The sequence below is a fragment of the Rhinolophus hipposideros genome (genome assembly GCF_964194185.1).
Source record: "Rhinolophus hipposideros genome assembly, chromosome: 11".
Taxonomy (NCBI): Eukaryota; Metazoa; Chordata; class Mammalia; order Chiroptera; family Rhinolophidae; genus Rhinolophus; species Rhinolophus hipposideros.
In genome coordinates, this window is record NC_138057.1 from 28223791 (window position 1) to 28243560 (window position 19770).

Genomic DNA, 19770 nt, shown 5'->3' on the forward strand with positions numbered 1-19770 from the left:
ACCCAAGTGCTCTGATGGAGAAATACAATGAGATTAATGTTGTTTTCATGCCTACTGATACAACATCCATTCTGCAGCCTATGGACCAAAGAGTAATTTCAACTTTCAAGACTTATCTTTTAAGAAATACATTTTGTCAGGCTATGGCTGCTACAGATAGTGATTCCTTTGATGGATTTGGTCAAAATAAATTGAAAACTTTCTGGAAAAGATTTACCATTTTAGATGTCATTAAGAACACACGTGCATCATGGGACGAGGTCAAAATATCAGCATTAAGAGGAGTTTGGAAGAAGTTGATTCCAACTCTTATGAGGGGTTCAAGACTCCAGTGAAGGAAGTAACTACAGATGTTGTGGAACAGCAAGAGAACTGAAATTAGAAATGGATCCTGAAGATGGGACTGGATTGCTGCAATCTCATGATAAAACCGACACAGATGAGGATATGCGTCTATGGATAAACAAACATAGTGGTTTCTTGACTGTGGAATCTACTCCTGGTGAGGACGCTGTGAAGACTGTTGAAATGACAGTAAAGGATTTGGAAAGTTACATAACCTTTGTTGGTAAAGCAGCAGCAGGGATTGATAAGATTGACTTCAACTTTGAATGAAGATCTCCTGTGGATAAAAAGCTATCAAGCAGCATCATATACTGCAGAAAAATCATTTGTGAAAGGAAGAATCAATCTGTACAGCAACGTCACTGGTATCTTAGATTAAAAAATTGTCGAGCCACCCTAACCTTCAGCAACCACCACCCTGATCAGTCAGCAACCATCAACATCGAGGCAAGAGCCTCCCCCAGCAAGAAGATTACAACTTGCTGAAGGCTCAGATGATAACATTTTTTAGCAATAAAGTATTTTTATTAAGATATGTACATGTTTTTTATAGATATAATGTCTTTCCACACTTAATAGACTATACTATAGGGTAAAAATAACTTTTATAAGTGCTGGGGAGCCAAAGAATGCCTGTGATGTGCTTTATTGTGATATTTGCTTTATTGTAGTAGTTTGGAAGCAAACACACAATATCTCCAATGTATTATATTGGAGATTATAATACAAACGTTATATCTCCAATGCCTATATTATAAACGATATCAGACCAGATTATACTTCACCATGGACAATTCTGCTCTCTAAAGTTATTGACTGTAGCTCTTACAGTTTTCTTGACACAACAATTAATTAACACTTTAGCAGAAATGGAAATGAAAGAGCCCATACTTTTATAAAAGTTTCCTTATTATTTGTTTTATTTTCACCCACATCAGGTATGTCCTGTGAGTTGGAATGTGCTCACTTGTCTAAACCAATTTCCAAAAACCCATTTTCTCCTGCTTATGAGAATTTATGATCCATTTTTTTCATTCTTAGTCTTCAGAAAACAAAATTGAGGCTTCCTAATAATTTGTACTTGACCACAACAGGAAGCCCAGTTGACCTAAACATTAAGCATGAGTGAGAAAGTATTATTATTTTTTTAATATCTCCAGCTGATGTTAATACTGTTGTTTCCTCTATTAGATCCTCTATTAGATCCTCTATTAGATATTTGTACTCAGAAAGGAAAGGTAACATTGTGATGGTCTGAGAAGCAGAATAGTTTTCTGAATATCCATGAATTTTTTTAAAAATGTGTTCAAGTGGCAAATCCACTTTGCATTTGTGTGACAATAAAGAGACAAGCAATTTTCCAAGGTACATTATATGTTAACACTGATGTGAGTGAACTGCAAATTTATTAAAGCTCCCATAAAATCTAGCCTAAATGTACCATTCAGCAATAATCTAAATAAGTCATGGATCAGAGTTTGAGGATTTTAAATTCAGGTTAAAAGGCAGCTGCTTGCCTGACAGAAGAATGTTCCTCTAATTAAGAGGAAGCAAAAAGATCTGACCATCTCCTTGATATTTTCCTTACTTAAGTAAGACTCAAAGTAAAAGAAGTATGTGTTTGAAAATTAGGTTCTGCCAAACAGGATTAAATTTAACCAACAATGGATAATAGTGAAGAGACAGATGGGTGAGATTTATGAAGAGACATTTCAGAAGTGGCCTCAAACAAGCGGTTATCCAAAAGGAGTTGGCGCATAGTGTGTTTGGGGCTATAGAAGGAAGAGGAGAAGTCGCCATATGTCTGAAATAAATACATGAGGCATGCTGACTGAGACCTGATATTGCTTGTCAGATGTCTCTATTCTTCTCGAAACTTCAAAAACTATTTCATTTTACTATGAGAAGAGCAAAAGGTCTTGGGATCTGTGATTGGTTATTGTTTTGAAAAGGAAAGAAAATTACCTTTATTTTCTCTCCTTGGCATTAAATCCCCAATGGAGGTCCAAAGGACATTTCAAATCATGGCAACTGCATCAAGGAGCTTTTAAGTCTGTTACTTCTGATGAAGGTTTTACAATGCTCTCACCACCTTACCAAAAAACTTCACGTACAAGTCTAAAAAACAGTTTTGCAAAAATGGTTCAATGTTTCCTCTTGCTTTGAACTCCTAAGCAAATTCAGTTTCTACCTTTAAGGTATTCAAAAGGAATTTGGAAGCCTGTTCTATTAATATAGGAAGCCTTGCATTGCACTCCAAAGGAATAACTGTATTTAAAATAGTATTTTCTATGAAATCACATGGTGCATTTTATCCTATACAATTCAAGTTATTAAAAAATATAGAGATGGTCATTATGTGTCATATACTGTGTCAGGGCTCAGCTAAAACCTGGAAGAAGACAAAATCGGTTATAGAATACTATAGTTTGCAGTCTATTGGGAGAGAGCAAACAAATCGAACAGTCACAGTCTGGGCAGTTTAAGTGTTGTGAAAAACACCCAGCATTTTTAATGACATAACTGAAATTTATTTCTCATTTATATAAAACTCCAGTGTCAATAGATGTTCTTAATCAGCATGGGGTGCTCGGGGGTCATCTTTGTAACACTCTAGTGTAAATAGACTTTATTAGTGAGTTGAGGGGTCAACCTGAAAGCTGCAGCTGAAGGTCCAGGCTTTTTCTATCTTATGGGTCTTTCCTCCTCTACATCCTCAGGGATTCGATGTGTGGATAGGGAACCTCTAAGGAAGGATCATATATGAGACGATTTTAAGGCCAAGTAGTGGCATGATTTGTATCTTGCTGTACTGAATTCCGTTACATGCTCACATCTATTAGCAAAATATAGTCTGGCTTAGTAACAGGAGGAAAAAGGAAACAGTTTTGTGAACAAATAGCCAGTTTCTGTGACACCAGGTAATGGGATAAGATATGATAAAGAAATACACAGAGCTGCTGAGCATCTAGAAGATACATCTAAGTGAGACATGGAGTGGACAGGAGGCCAGGGAAGGCTTGCTACATGAGATGACAACTTCCGAGGGAACTGAAGAAGAAAAGAGTTGAACATGTGAAGAGGAGTTGATAAAAAAAAAAAAAAGTTGTCTAGACAGCAGGAAATAATTCTGAAGATGAACAGGAATCATTAAGGTGGAGTTTAAAGTTTGTAAAATGATTCTATGAAAGAATTAAGACATAGTGTGTTTTTTATATGTTCAAGAGGTGTGGATTTAAATAATAATAATAATAATAATAATAATAATGATATCTTTTTACATAAATGTAGTGCTTATAAGATTTACAATTCTTCTCTGCAAGCTAGTCCCAGGAGCAGTAGGATAGACAAGGATTGCTTTTAGCTTGACTGCCAGGGCTTAAGTGATTCCCTGAATATCTTAGGGGGCATCCAGTTCTATAAATGTCAAAGGAAGGGGATTTTGAAATGTATTATGTAATTTCAGGAAGCAACAAATTAAGACATTCAGTAGACTTGATGAAATAGATGTTGTAAGAAGATAATTTATCCAATTTATATTAGACACGATAGTCTGAATTCAAAATTTTAGTGAAAAGTCGATAACCGCTGCTTCATAGCATGTGGACGAAAGAAATGTTCATGTTGATTTTTGAAATTTCATAATTTCAATTAAAGATTGTATTACATAATATTGATACCAGCTTCTCATTAATCATCTTGCATTTTCTCCTCTCTGTCTCAATCCCTCTTAAAACAGGGGATGATCGAAGTATGATATCTCGAAGACAATTTAGGGTTTGAAATATTTTTTTAAATAATTGTTATTTCTTTCTAATTAGGTTTTGAACTTCCTGAGGCCAGGGACTGTGTCTGAAAACACCTATAGTGGATAATACACAAGGTAAGTCTACAACACATCTTAACCTCATCCCTTCTTTGAGTCCTAGCACCTAATATAGTGCCTGATATATAATTGATGCTCAACAAATATCAGTTAGGATGTATGGATGGTTGGAAAGAATATTCAAACATTATGTTCTATTCACCTGGTATTCCTCATAAAAATATGAAGTTGAATACTTCTTAACTATGGGCAACCATTTTTTTTTCTTTTATAAATGGAATTACATCCAATGGAATGACTAGAAAATGATCTGTCATTGAGGGATTCATTTTTCTGTTCCGAATCATGGATGACGTTAGTCGTGAATGTGTGGGACATCTAACAATGAGTTAAAGTTTTGAACTGGAGTAACAGATGCCTATAGATTTAAATGTTGATTGAATTTAGCTGCTGCTGCTATGAAACTATTAGCCCTCGGCAGTGGTCTCGCTTACATACTTTATTTTGGTTCTTTTGGAAGCTACAAAGCCATTTATTGTTAATGAGAGAATAAAGTGAGAAAACAGACTAGCAAATAGATTAGCAAATTTTTAAATGTCTAATCTCTGTTCAACAATAACAGTTATGCTATACATTCAGTTCTCACTACTTTGAAACAGATTTTTTCCCCACTAATACAGAGCTGTTACCTTATGTATCTTTTCTCTAATATAAATACTTCATCTATCATAATAATACTTTTTGATAAAATAATCTACCAAGTACATTTTTTATTGCCTATTACAGCTTAATAGTGTGCTTCTAATCTTAAAATGGTAATTCTTTGAAACAACTCCTATGCTCTCTAAAACATTTGATCTACTGGCTCATCATTTAAAAAGATTACCTGGTAAAAACCTGTGATGAATTATAAAATAAACTCAAATTATTTTTAATTGATGTTTCTAAATACAAATTTTATAAAGTTTACAAAGTTTAAAAGTTCCTAGCATGCTCAAATACTCATATCTGCTAAAAATGTTGTATTCCCAGCTTAAAGGAAAGAATACCACTCTCATATTCCTTGTGAACCTTAATTTTGGATTGATGCTTCTTATGACTCTAAGAAAAAAGGGACTATCTGTATATAGAAAGGGTGTACAAAGGTTCCTCAGAAACCAAGATGCTTTTGAAGTCAAAATTATGTAAGAATTAAACATGAGAGATATGTAATTGTAGTAAATTTATTTTGGGCTCTTAGACTGTTTCCCATTTGGTTTCTCATTGTTTCTATTTTATGTATTACAATTCAGCTTACATTTACTATAAAGCTTTCTTGGATGCCCCGAGTCAAAATGATGTTTTCTTCTAAACTCCTATGTGTCTTTGTTCATACGCTCTTATGATTCTAATCATTCTGCTTCATGGTTCGCCAATTTGTATAGAATCAGTTCCCACTTTCTGAGCTCATTACGTTCCAGAGTTAATTTAAAAACCATTTTTTTGTTTTGTTTTTTAATCCCAAGTACTCATTTCCAGAGAACAAATAATACAAATGGTGTTCCTATTTTCTTTCAAATTCTACTGCTGTCTGATCCAGTGCCAATATAAATAGTTCAAATATACCCATATTTATGGCATTGCTTTTTCAAAACAAATTGATTCTATTGTAAGGGGTAAATTATATAGATTCTAGACCTAGACTTGTCTAGATTCTTCGCTACTTACTAGCCGTTTGATCTTAGGTGAATTATTCAAATATGCTTATCTGAGATTTCTTATCTGTAAAATAGATGTAATAACAATACCTACTTCTTATGTGGGTAATGAAGACTGAATGTGTTCATATATGAAAATACTTTAGAGCAGTATCTGAGATATAGTAGAGAATATATAGGTTATCTATAGATATTATCATTATTATTTTCACTGAAACTCGGAGTATCAGGGACTTATCTGCCCATGTATAAGCATGTGTATAAGTGGAAATATTCAATATGTTTTAGAAGTTAACCTTCTAGAGAAAGGATAGGTACTTGACTTACAGAACATGGTCTCTCAGGTCAGAAAGAACATAACGAATTACCCCTTCTATAAAATACAGATCAAATGCCTTTTTTTTTCTGTCTACCTGTGTTTCCAAGATGAGTAAAAATGGAAACAAAATACAGTAACCATTTCATCTCATCACAAAAATGAAATAAAAATAAAAATAACAATGATTATTGTTGGTATTATTTATTGAGCCTTTATGATGTGGATAAAATGAAGTGTTCTACATGCAATCCTCATATCCTCCCATTACAAATGAAGAAACTGATAGTATAAGAAGCAAAGCTCTCTCACAGCATATGAGAGTTTAGAGCAAGAATCCCAAATTCAAATTCACTGACTTTTAAATCTTTCTGTATTTCCACTCTACCAAAGATAGCACTCTGATACAGGTACAAAAGTATTTTTCAGATTAATAGTTACTCATTCCAGTGTCTTCTTAGGGGCTGTTCTGCCACTTAACACATCTACCTAGTTCTTTCTAATCCTGTCTTCTTCATATTATCTACAAAAACTTCGTAAGACATTTTGTGAAACAATTGGGTAAAGTGAAGTACACTTTATTTGGTGCATTATATTTGATCGGTATTTCCTAAAATGTCTTCTCCTACATTTGTCTAAGATCACCAGCTCACTAGGGATGTTGCTTTAGGGAAGTGCATTAAAAATTCTTCTTTTCCTTTGCTGTCCATGAATGTATCCATTATCAGTCACAAATTCAGGCATCTAACTCTAACATATGATAAAATGTCGAATTTTTAATTTTGCCAAAGAAAAGACAGCTTTCTTGTTTAACATATCCTTTATCCCTTTAATACAATTATCCTTTATTTTTTTATATGCATACTATGTGCAAAGAACATGCACACATATCTCATTCACTCTTCACAGTAACTCTTGGAGGTCTATACTTTAATTATCTCCATGTTAGGATAAGGGACCTGAGAACTAGAGAAACTAAATATCTTGCCCAAATTCACACAAGTAATAGTAATACCAGGATTTAAAACCAGGTGGAATTTCAGATACAACAGTTGCCACTATTATTTTGAGATGATCCCTGATTGCTTTGAGTTGAGAACCAAAACCATCTAACAAGATGACAAAAGCATGAGGCTCTCACTCTCCTACCGGTTCCAATTTAAGTGTCTAGATTGTAAACTTTTCAAAGGGAAGGTCTGTGTATTATTTATTCTTACTCATCTTTGTGTTCCTCACAATGCCTAATGAGTGCCTTGGCACAATGGACACTTACTAAATGAGTGATGAAGACAATTATGGGATATCTAAGATGCTGTTAATTATGATATACTAATCTATAATTAAGGGCTTAAACATTTTGCCTTAGGGCTATTGACCAAGTTTAGTTAATTTGGTTAAATGAGCTGTCTTTTTCACATATTGTCAGTGTCACTTTTTATAATTAGATCAAGATATTGCTAGCCAGAAACTTAAAATGTCTGAATCTTGAAATTCACGAATATGTGGGGTGAGCGTAATATTATTGTGGGTTCAATGGCCAAGTGCTTTGCTTATTTTGGCAAGTGCAATTTAGTTTCTTGTGAATTATAACATTTGATTGCATGCTATGCAGTATTATGCTTTAATATAAGGGCCAATGCCACTGCTGATAAATATTTCACATTAAGGGTAAACTTCTGAAATTTTAATTAATACTTGGAGTTTCATTAATTGAGGAAGTCGGAAATACTAAGGTTTCTTTAGCTGATTTTCATAATTGTTTATAAATTTCTGAGTAGAGAAACAAAACAGATCTGCTAAGGCCCTCTATTAAGTGAGCCTGTTTTCATTTATTTTTAGTGTAAAAAAAAAAGTAATTAACATTAGACATAGCAGGGACATATTCAGGTCTCTACTAGAGATTTTTGATTACAGTGTTAATTTAACAATCCCAGATAAATAGCAAGTTAATCTAATTAAGGGAAGGTTAACTGTGCATGCAGACTGCATGGCCAGAAGAAAACTGTTCTCCGAATATTTCTATTTGAGAGTTACACTTTGTCACTCAGGAGTAGTAACCAAAACTTCCATATTATACACATAGCATTTAAAAGAAATGCTTATTAAAATAATTTAGTAGCATGCCAGTATAGGATTGGTAATATGTATGACCTAACGACATATGTGGGGGTTGATGGAATGCTTTCCAGTTCCAAAAGCCCATGATTGTAATGATTCTTCACCATGAGTTGATTTACAGTTTGATTCACTACGTCTACATTTATATGGTCAGAGAACATTAGAATTAATAGAGACCTTCAAACCTCTAGGCCATGTAATATACATGACAAATTTAGATCCAGGGAAGATAAATAACCTGCCTAAGATCAAATAGATATGTGGTAGCGTATCAGTGACTCAGGTATTTTTGTACTCTGCATTTAAGATATATTATCCTTTGATGGAAAACAAAAATAGAAAGAAAAATTAAGACATGAGAGTAGGGAAGATCACATAGTTTAATCTCCTTCTTTATAAGAAACTTCCCCATAACACACAGTCAGCCAGTCTGATTAAAACTGTACACAAACCTCATTTTCTTTATTGGATAGTTATAATTGCATGAAAGATCTTCCTTATATTGATGTAAAATCTATTTGCCTTTATTCCTTCTGTTTTCTGTGCAAAATAGCCACACCTCTTACAACAACTCCTTTTGTGGCATGAATTTCAGATAGTTCATCCTCTGATGCCGCCTCCTAGCACATCAATAAATGGTTTCAGGTTGATGACTATAGGAAATACAATGTGACACATAGTGTTATCTGTATACTGCCATAAGTACATGGAAAAGCTACTGTCTCCTGATCCGACCCCTTTACTTTCCGCTTTTAAAATTAATTGTGCCTTTTGTGTAGTTGCCTATGAATCAACTAAAGCCTAAAGGTATTTTTCACATAGAGAACTATAAATAGGGCCTGATATATGGGTTTTTTAATTAGTTTGTTTATTTTTTATCATTTTGAAGTCAAGATTGACAGGATTCAATATAACTGTTTGCTATCATAATCACCATAATCATCAAAAAGACTATCAGTTTGAATTATTTTATTTGCTTAAGAAAGTCATGATGATAAAACAAAAGAATTTAAGTCTAATTTGAGTTCATAATAACACAAAACTAAAGCTAGTAGTATAAAATAAATAAGGTTCTTATGTCATATATCATAACACCTGTCTTCTTATAAAATGCTATATATTAATCAATACATATAATAAATCTTCTCTTCTAGTTTTGGTTGTACTCATCAATTCACTTCAACAAATAAAAGCTAAAAAATAATTGGTCCTCTCAACTTTACTGTGAACTTAAACTGCTCTTAAAAATAGTCATAATTTTTAAAAGTCCTGCCTTACAAATTTATTTTGAAAAATTAGGGTGGACATTAGTACACACACACACACACACACACACACACACACACACACACTAAGAATACATGTTGACCATCTAAGCTTCTAGACTTGAAGTTCATTAACATGGGTATATTTTAAAATCTGTCCAGCCTTAGTTTAGTGATCAAGTTGGAAATCACTGGCTACATCCAAATTGCCTAAGAAATGGACAGAAAGGCAGAAAAGGTCCTAAGTATAGAAGGTTATGAGAACCTGAGCGATTCTTAATGACTGAATAGAGGTTGACTTCTAGCTCTTCCTATGTGTGACCTTGATAGTCAAATCATCCAAGATCATGTTCATGCAAAGGTGAATGTTCCTCAGTAGAAATAAATGACTAAATAAATAAACTGAATGATTTCAAGCAAATTCAATTATAAGTAGTGGAGTGTACAACCAGAACAGTTAGATTGGAAATTGAGAACCTTCTTAGACGTCAGATCCTTAAATGTCCACATTATCTGCCTCCGCCTCATTCCCTTTCATTATTTTTCTATTTGTGGTCTGTAGAAAAATGGAGGAAATGCCAGAGTAGCAAGCCAAGATTGCCTGAAACATTATATTTTGGTACTTGGTAGCTTCATATCACATCTGCTGCCCAAAGGGAGTGGCTTGGAGACTCAGCTATAAATGATCACCCAGACGTTGAGTTCAAGAATAAGACATAAAAAGTTGTGCTTTTTTTCTTTTTTTTTTTTCTTTTCTTTTTTGCTTTGTTTCGATTTCTTCAGAATTTGGGAACTGAACTATATCGATTGCATTGGGCTCTGTATTTCTAAATCATTTTGGATTTTGCTCGTATCATATCTATTTCTTAAATATTCAATGGTATGAAGTCAGAGGTGCCTGGATGGTCTGTGCTGAACATGGAATTGCTGGGTCTAGGGTGACATATGAGAAGGGAAGGAACAAAACAGGATCACACAAGAAGGACAGCATTCATTAGAAGAGTCAGTGAATATCTTTTTGAGTCTTAAATTTATAAGAATCATTAAGACTATCTTTCGTACATTTTATAAACATGCTTTATGTGATCTCATACAGTTTACTAACAAAGATTTTAGAGGTGAATTGTTCTTGTGGTAGACAGTATAGACCTAAAGATAATATTTTATAAAAGTCTCATGTTCTATTTTGTGTGTGTTTTTTTTTAATGTTGAGCACATGACATGGTTCCAAACTAGAAAGAAAAAAAGAAAGACTTATAAATCTAATCCCAGATTTGTCTATGCAGAATCGTAGTTTTAAATTATATTCTAAAAGCTCAGAAAACACCTCCAATTATTGACTGAAACTTTGAAACCTCTTATGTAATATCTTCTGTTGCAAACAGCTGTCTACAGTTTGCTTGAGATCTTCATATTACTGCAATTTAAAACCGTAGGAATGCCAGAGTATTCTTCATGAATGCAGGCAAAGGTGGACTAAGTTATAGCTGTGGAAGTGGGAGAAGTGGTTGAATTCTGGACAGGAACTGATTGCTTTGAAAGTAGAGCTACCTGGATTTTCAGACAAACCACAAGTGAGGTGTGGGAACGAGGGGTCCAGACTGACTGGCGGGAAGAACCAAGTAGCTGTCTATATGTCAAACCCTTTGCTAATGCCTAGGCAACATAAAGTGAAATAAGACAGACACAGTCCATCTAGGATGGATAACCAATTAAATAAACAATTACAGGAGAGTGCTAATATTCCCAAATATGGGAAGCACAGGACTTCGTAATAAGCTTGCTTAACCTAGTCCAAATAGGTGAAAAACCACTTTTGCAGGGACGACAATGATGATTGAGTCTAAAGGTGAATCAAGTATTCTGCTGAGAAGAGGGGAGAGGGGAGAGGGGTAACTAGCTATACTTTAATGAGTACCTTAATGAGTATGATCCTAAGCACTTTAAATTTACTAAGGTCATATTAATAATATTTTGCTATGTCCCTTTAACAATAGTCTACTCTTACCAAACTATTGTCATTAGCTGGAAGTTGATTCCAAGGCTATATTCTATGCATTTTTTCTTTTTGAAAATATTCATGGAGCACCCATTTTGTGCTAGAGACTCTGTGCTGAGCGTGAGGAGTGTACCATGATGAATTACATGTAGAACCTTCCCACAAGAGCTAACAGCGTAGTTTTGTCTTCCATGTTAACACCTAAGTACTTGGTTAAGTCCACTAAGATATGCAATTTTTCCAAGTTGCTAGTATACTAGATTTGTAATATCATACCAGGTGTGAGTTACCTGAGTTAGTAACTAAGTTGTTAACTACTCAACAGATCACCCTAAAGGCAGGCTGCTTAAATGGCATAGTCTATAATAATATTTTTTTAAAAATGAAGGATTGTATAGCATTTCCAATTCTAACCTTATATTCACGACAGATCATTGAGACAGCCATGAAAAATTAACATACCTTTGTATTGTATAGAAATTTAGTCTTTGAACCTTCCTTTTAGGATCTATGGCATGACGCTCTTACATCATTGCATCTATTATGGATTTTTCATATATATGTAAAATTAATCTTAAATAATCTTGAACTTAGTACCACTTATAGAAAAGTAATGTTCGCCTCATTGACATGTCTACTTGCAATCTCTCTCCCCTTTCTTATATCAAATACTTTTACAAAATTCTAATTCCCATCAGCATATTTGATTTTGTGATATATGCTTTTCACATATTCACAATTGTTCCCCCATTTATAAACTTCTATTCATCACTCTTGTATAAACATTGATTTCAAAGGTTTCAAATTAGGACCTCTGGAATAATTTATTTCAATTATTTTCATGATCATTCTCTTAACTTGAGGGAAAAATGTTCTTTCCAATTCTCTGTGAAATTAGTTGTATTTTGTTCATGTTTTTTGTTAAAGACCAATAATGATTGTAAATGCATTTTAATGTAAATATAATTTTATAATTAGAGTTACTCCATCCCACACCAGTTTTTCCCTTCAAATTTTGTAAAGGAAAGGAATTGATCGGGCAGCAAACAAACACAAAGTTATGGATTTGTGAAACTTATTAACATCGTAATGAATCACTTAGCTTTTCCCGTTCCATAAGAATCAATGATAAACACACCCATCCATTCTATGTTCCTTGTTAAAGCACAGAGGTAACATAAATTGAGTGTCTCTTGTTTTGTCTTTCAAATTGGTAACGTTTATATTATTCTAAGAAGATGTCACTGCTGCCCTAGCCGTGCCACAGAGGGGCAGGTGCTTTTTAAGCTCCCTGCATAGCTGTGCCTATGATGTAGAGGAGCACATGATCCTCTTTAGGGTCTTTTTCATTTGAATGTGCCTCAGTCACCACTCTTGTCCTGAATGGACTTAATTCCACAGATCCAAATGCTGGATCTTCTTTCCTCCTACTCTCATCCTTCAGTCAATTGTTTTAAGATTGTTTTGGAAGTCTGAGGTTGAGAAATGATGGATTCATGACTTGTTCTCTTCCTACTTGTTTCTCTAGGTTGGAGAGAGACCATTAGTAAGTGCATATTCATTATATTTAGTGCATTCCTTTTTGTCAAATTGTCTTTCCAAAGCTTTTTGTTTTCTGAACAACCACTTAACCACAGCAATGAAACAGTGAAATTGCATGTTGCCTTCCATTGAAAATTAGGCTTTGGCCCTAAGCCAAGCTGCCTGAGCCAGCACTAATATAATTCACAACTGGAAGAAGACAATCAATTAATCAATACTGTAATTTGGAACTGACCATGGTAGTAACACTCACAGCTATTAGACTCAACTGACTGACACCATTTAGAATTAATGAGGTAGCAAGAACAGCAAACCAGAGATTCTTTTAAAGGCTTGCCCCCTAAAATCAAACCGCCCAATCTATTTTGTTATTTTTTTCTTATTTAATGACACCACAGTGGAATTGAATATACGTGAAAATTTGAAGGACAAAGAATCTTACCCATTACAGTGATTTTGAACAAGAACATTAATAAACCTTTAAGGTACGGATTTCAGGAAAATAATTCAGTTCGGTGTTAGACTCTTCTGAGAAATCTGAAAACATGCCCTAAAATTGTCTTTCTGATGTTATCTGGCATTCCTAGATCTAATCATATAAATAAAAGATTTGTATGTTTATTATTTGGATGATTCAATAACCACCTTTTAAACTGAAAAACTTGAAAATAATTTCCAGGAAAAAAAGTTTATGGTCCACTCTGTTTTAATCACACAATAAAATAAATCAATAAAAATATAAAACCAAATGGAACGTGAGGATAGGTGGTGGTTGTAAAATAACAACACGTATTAACTCCTCCCAGACCCTCTGGCAGAGCCATCAAATCTTGCACATCTTATTGACAGGACAATGATTCCCCCCAAACTATTGGCTTAATATTTGTAATGATGTATCATTAACCTAACCAGGAAGTTTATATCTTTGCGGTTGCTGTTGTTTCAGGGTTTTTTTGGATCGTGTATATGTAGGCTCTGAGCTTTCAGATTACAGATAACGTTTATAATGTGTCCAACCTGAAATCTCAAAAGCTGGGCCAGGGGAGTTAAATGTTTGTTTGTTTGTTTTTCAGCTACAAAGCAAAAAATCTCTTGCAAATATGACAGAAATCAGGAAGGAGGAATAACATAGTTGTACATTTTATATGACCACATATCTGAGGGATATGACTTAACCAGAAACATAACAGCATGCATGTGGAGAGATTCTATAACAAGGATTGACCTCTATTTTTTTGTTTAGATTTTGACATATAACATGATATTAGTTTCAGTGTATACAACATAATGATTCAGTATTTGTATATATTGTTAGTTGATCACCACAATAAGTTTAGTTCATTGTTTTTTGTTTGTTTGTTTTTAAATTGGCAAACTCAGTATAAATTTATTTCTCTTTAACCTTCGAAATTTTATTGTGACGAACTAAAAAAAATTACTTGGAAAATAGTCCTGACATTTATATTTTCTTTCTAAATATTTTCCATATATTAATAACCAAAAGGACGTTGAAAATATAAAAGTCATCTTACTATTAAGTCAGAGACACTGAATTTAGAATCTTTTATGGTCTACAACTGGTTAGAAATCAAGATAAAATTCTCTATAGTGTGACCTTTGTATATATTATCTGTGGTCTCTTTTGGGATCTTATAAAGTAAAATAAAATTTTAGAAATATGAAAGTTGTAGATGAGAGCAGTTGAAGAAAAAAAAGGAGTCTATATTTGCTAAGGAAACAGTGTATTAGACAAAATGGGAACGTTCACTTAGAAGGTCAATGCAATTTTATCCATATTGGTTTCCAGAGATATGAATTTAAATACCTATACTTTATAGCACCCAGTGGTTGTTTCCATAATACAAGCATATATTCTAAGTAAGTGGCATTTTATAAAATAGAGTACATGTCCAATTTCATATATCATTTTTTATTATAGAGAGAGACAGGAAAGCATTTGTTTCATTCTGCTTGTCTAAACACTCAATGAAGAAATACAAAATAAAATTTAATTTTAAAAGGCAGTACTTAATACTTTTAATAGATAAATGATTTTGGATCTCATTCAGTTTTGCCCTGTAGTAAATGCATTGTTATCTTCCTCACAGAAAATAGAGCTTAAAATTCAAAATGCACTATTATATTTATTGTTTGTTGGCCTTTATCTGTCAACAAAATCAACTATTGCTTCTAAAGCATACAACATTGGAAAAATGTATATGGAAGTGTCTCATAAAAACAAAACAATAAAATATTCAGGTCAGTGCAAAAGGACCAGTTTTATTTTTAAAAAAATATTGTTTACTTATTAATTTATTTCTTTGTATTCAACTTCATTTTAATCAAAATCACTTTAAGCCAACTTGCAAAAATGTATTTACTACAATGGGGTATTTTATTTTATTTTTATGTATTCGAAAAGAAATTTAAGGCAGCTTTTGAGCAGTCATGAAATACAATAAAATGAAATAAATTTAAAGTTGTTGTAATACATAGAAAATATAATAAAGACAAGAAACTAAGGTAAAATAAGGGAAATATAAAATAATGGACAAAAGTTAAAACAGTCACTTTTGCACATTTGATAAACAGTTGGGGCAAGCAATGCAGTATGCAACAATGTTTTGCAGAGAATCTTATATAAAGGCAAATGCCAATGTAATTTCTCTGGAGCAGGGGTGTCCAAACTTTTTTCAACGTTTTTACCAAGGGCCATATGCGGTAAAATACACAAACAGCCGGGCCACTCACTCGAGGTGAAGTATGTATTGCCTCACCTGGTTTATTTAAGTAAACCAAACATATTTTTGGAATTTGCTGTGGGCCAGTTAACAATGGATTGCGGACCACAGTTGGCCGGCCTCAGGCCGCAGTTTTGACACCCCTACTCTAGAGCAAAGGTCAGTAGCCTTTTTTTTTTTTTTTTGCAAAGGGTCATATTACAAATATTATAGACCTTGTAGGCCATACAGACTCTGCAGCATCTAGTCAGTTCTGTCATGTTTACATGAAAACAGTCACATGCAAAATGTAACAATAGAACTATTTACAAAAATAGACAGTGGATGAAATTTACCCATGGGCTGCAGTTTGCCCGATCCTCTTTTGGACATTAAAGAAAAGATAGCAAGAGTCAGTTACTTGATTTTAAGATAAATGTCCACTCAAAAGAAGGATAGACACACACAGACACACACACACAGAGAGAGAGAGAGAGAGAGAGAGAGAGAGAGAGAGAGAGAGAGAGAGAGAGAGAGAGACCAAAAGTGAGCGAGGATGAAGCTCAGTAAGGGAAGCTTGTCAGTGGGCTATGCCAGTTATATCTCTACAATAATTAAAGTAGCATTTTTCATGTAGCAGCTGGTCACAGTCCCATGAACATCTGTAAAATGAGTATGAAATTCAGCATAAAGTTAATTTTGGGTCCTTTCTCAGGCAAAAACAATGGACTGTCCTCTTTATTTTTAAATTGGATATTATAGTATAGGCATTTTGTGTTTTGGGATCTTTTTTCTTAAGTTTGCTTTGCTTTGCTTTTTTTGCTTGTCTTTGTTATTAACTGGAAAAATCACTCCCCCTGCATGGCATGTGAAGCTATATAAATGCATTGCATTAAAAAAAAAAAAACTGAGTACCACATCACTGTTAAAACATAGGTGAGCAATACTATGAGAAGAGTGAAAGGAATAAAAAAAAAAACATTACATGGAATAGGGAAGATGAGCATTTAAACAGAGTATGATGAATGTTGTGATATGAGGAGACATGTGTTCCTGATTTGTACCCCTTGGTGGTGAATTTCAGGTCCACTATTTATCAACAATGTGACGTTTAGAGTATCCCTTAACCTCTCTGAGACTTGGTTTCTTCTTCTCTAAAATGAGGATGATACTGTCTTTTTCAGTGACTTGAAAGTGTTTAGTACGACAAGGCGTAGTACAGTGGCACATAGTACTCAATATTTAACTCAGCCAGGACATATATTCAAAAGTGAGGTCCTAGGCTGTGATTGGGAGTTTCAAAAATAGGTGTCTGTGATCCAGCTATATGACTTTAAATCTCTGACATCCATCGGTAAACCTTATTTTTCCACTTTGGAAGGAGGGATTTCGAAGAGCTTTACTTTGGAGAAAGTTGTTTTGTGAATGTCTTCCCCCAACACACACACACACACACACACACACACACACACACACACACACCAGAGTTCTTTAAAAAGACCACTTAGGGAGTTTAATATGTATTCCTTCAATTTAGAGGACACAGTGGATGAGTATCTGGCCAGCCTAAGAAGTCTGTGAGCAGCAAGCTGGCCAAAGTGGTCTGCTGTAGCAGAGGAGAGGGCTGCTTTGAGATTGCTAGTGGCAATTAACAGACTTTGTAGGGACAGTGGATGCCCTAGGACCAATGTTGAAACACACAGGAGAGGAAGCTGCAGTGGGGTACTCTTAACCTTCCCAAGCAGTTCAGTTGGAGGGGTGAAGGGACTCCTACAACAGGTAGAAGCTAACTTCTAACAGCCTAAGGGCTGGAGTAGAGAGCTCCCTGGGGATAAAGTAGGATGGACATCCTCCAATATTCCATGAATGAACACAGAAGAGTCAACTCTCAACATCTGCAGAGTCCAGAGAGTGCTGAGATCACATCACCTCCACAGACTCAGCCAAGCAATGCCTCTTGTTTTACTGAACTCTGCCCCACTCCCAGTCCAACACTGAAAGGGACAGAAACCATGGTAAACAAGATGGGTAGGGAGGAGGAGAAGTAATTCAACATAAAAACAAACCAAGAGTTTGGACATACTCATGCGATGGGGAATTTAAATTACTGAATGAAATCTGTGCTTTGTGATCTAAAGTCACCATAGGTTGTTCTTATAACTGACAATGGACAAAAAAACAATTGCGCCTTCCTGAGTTTTTATTCAGGGACAGGATAAGAACAAGTTACTGTGAAAAAATTTAAAGGGACAGCAGAATAGAGAAAAATAAGGCTATTTTGTGATTATACTTGGCTGTTTTATGATGATATTTTGTAATTTATACTTGTTCAATGTTACATTCATTTGTTATATCTACATCTACTGTGTTTCCCCGAATATAAGACCTAGCTGGACCATCAGCTCTAATGCGTCTTTTGGAGCAAAAAGATCCGGTCTTATTTTAATATAATATAAGACCAGGTCTTATATAATGTAATATAAGACTGGGTATGACATGATATGATATAATGTGATATGATATGATATATGATATGATATCATATAATGTAAGACTGGGTATGACATGATATGATATAATATGATATGATATATGATATGACATATAATATATGACATATGATATATGATATATGATATGATATGATATAATATAGTATAGTATAATACCGGGTCTTATATAAGACTGGGTCTTATATTAATTTTTGCTCCAAAAGATGCATTAGAGCTGATGGTCCAGCTAGGTCTTATTTTCGGGGATATATCAATGGATTGAAATATTATTTAGGACTGTTTTTTTACACTAAATATGTACAGAGCACCTATCATGGGTCAGGCACTGCAGTGGACACTGGGAATAAAGAGGGCAATTAAGGAGATTTCATAAATCTAGTAAGAAAAATATTCATTTGAACAGATGTAAGAGGCAGAATAATGCACGCTCCCCTTCAAGACATTCTCTTCCTAGTCCCTGGAACTTGTGCATATGTTAGCTGATGTGGCAAAATGACTTTGCAGATGTGATTAAGTTAAAGATATTGAGGTAGAGAGATTATCCTGGATTACCCAAGTGGGCACAGTGTAATCATAAGCGTCCTTATAAGGGAAAGAGGGGGGCAGGAGAGACCATGTCAGAGAAGGAGAAGTGATGATGAAACAGATCAGAGAGGGAGATTTGAAGATGTTACACTGCTGTCCTTGAACGTGGAGGAAGGGGCCATGGGCCAAGGAATACAGACAGCTTTGAGAAGATGAACAAAGTAAGCAAAGGAATTATTTCCCTGAGATTCCAGAAGGAACAGAGAATTGCTGACCCATTTTATACTTCTGCCCTCCAGTACTGTAATCTAATAGATTTGTGCCATTTTAAACCACAGAGTTTGTGGTAATTTGTTATAGCAGCAAGAAGAAACTAATAAAACAGGCAATAATAATAAAGCATAAAGTTATGACAGGAGAAGTAAATAAATGTTGAAGTCATATTTCAGTAAGATTTATTAAACTAATCCAAAACCCAAGAAGGACTGCCTGAGGAAGCAATGCATAACCTGAGATGCAGAGGATGAACAAAATCATCCCGAAAAGAGGAGTGCTAAAGAATATTCCAGAGCAGGGAAATAAGACATGATAGCTTAGAGGTAGGCAAGAGCAATATGTCAAAGAATTGGAAGAAGTTCGCTATGTCTGGACAACAGAAATTGAGGAAGAGGATGAGTGATGAAACCCCCAAATGTGCCAAGGTCAAATTATGAGGGGTCTCATCAGTTATGGCATGTTTTGAAATTTGAATTTTATCATAAGAACAATGCGAAGGCTCTCAAGGATTTTAAGCAGGAGAATGTCATAACCATATTCTCATATGTGCAATGTGAAGAGTGGATTAGAGGAGAGATATTGAAAAAAGAAAGGCCAATTAGGAGGAGATGGCAACCATTCAGAAAGG

General features: G+C 34.4%; 1 protein-coding gene across 32 annotated transcripts in view; it reads left to right on the forward strand.

Moving 5' to 3' along the window:
* The window catches only part of PTPRD (protein tyrosine phosphatase receptor type D), a 2053994-nt gene that overhangs the window by 1282628 nt on the left and 751596 nt on the right, over positions 1–19770 (forward strand). For 31 of the 32 annotated variants that reach the window (XM_081066962.1, XM_081066971.1, XM_081066973.1 and 28 more), the window contains one exon: positions 4167–4228. The gene's annotated coding sequence lies outside the window, so the exon portion shown is untranslated. Of the gene's footprint in view, positions 1–4166; positions 4229–13094; positions 13113–19770 lie in introns of all 32 variants that reach the window. The other variant, XM_081066951.1, reaches the window with a different exon arrangement.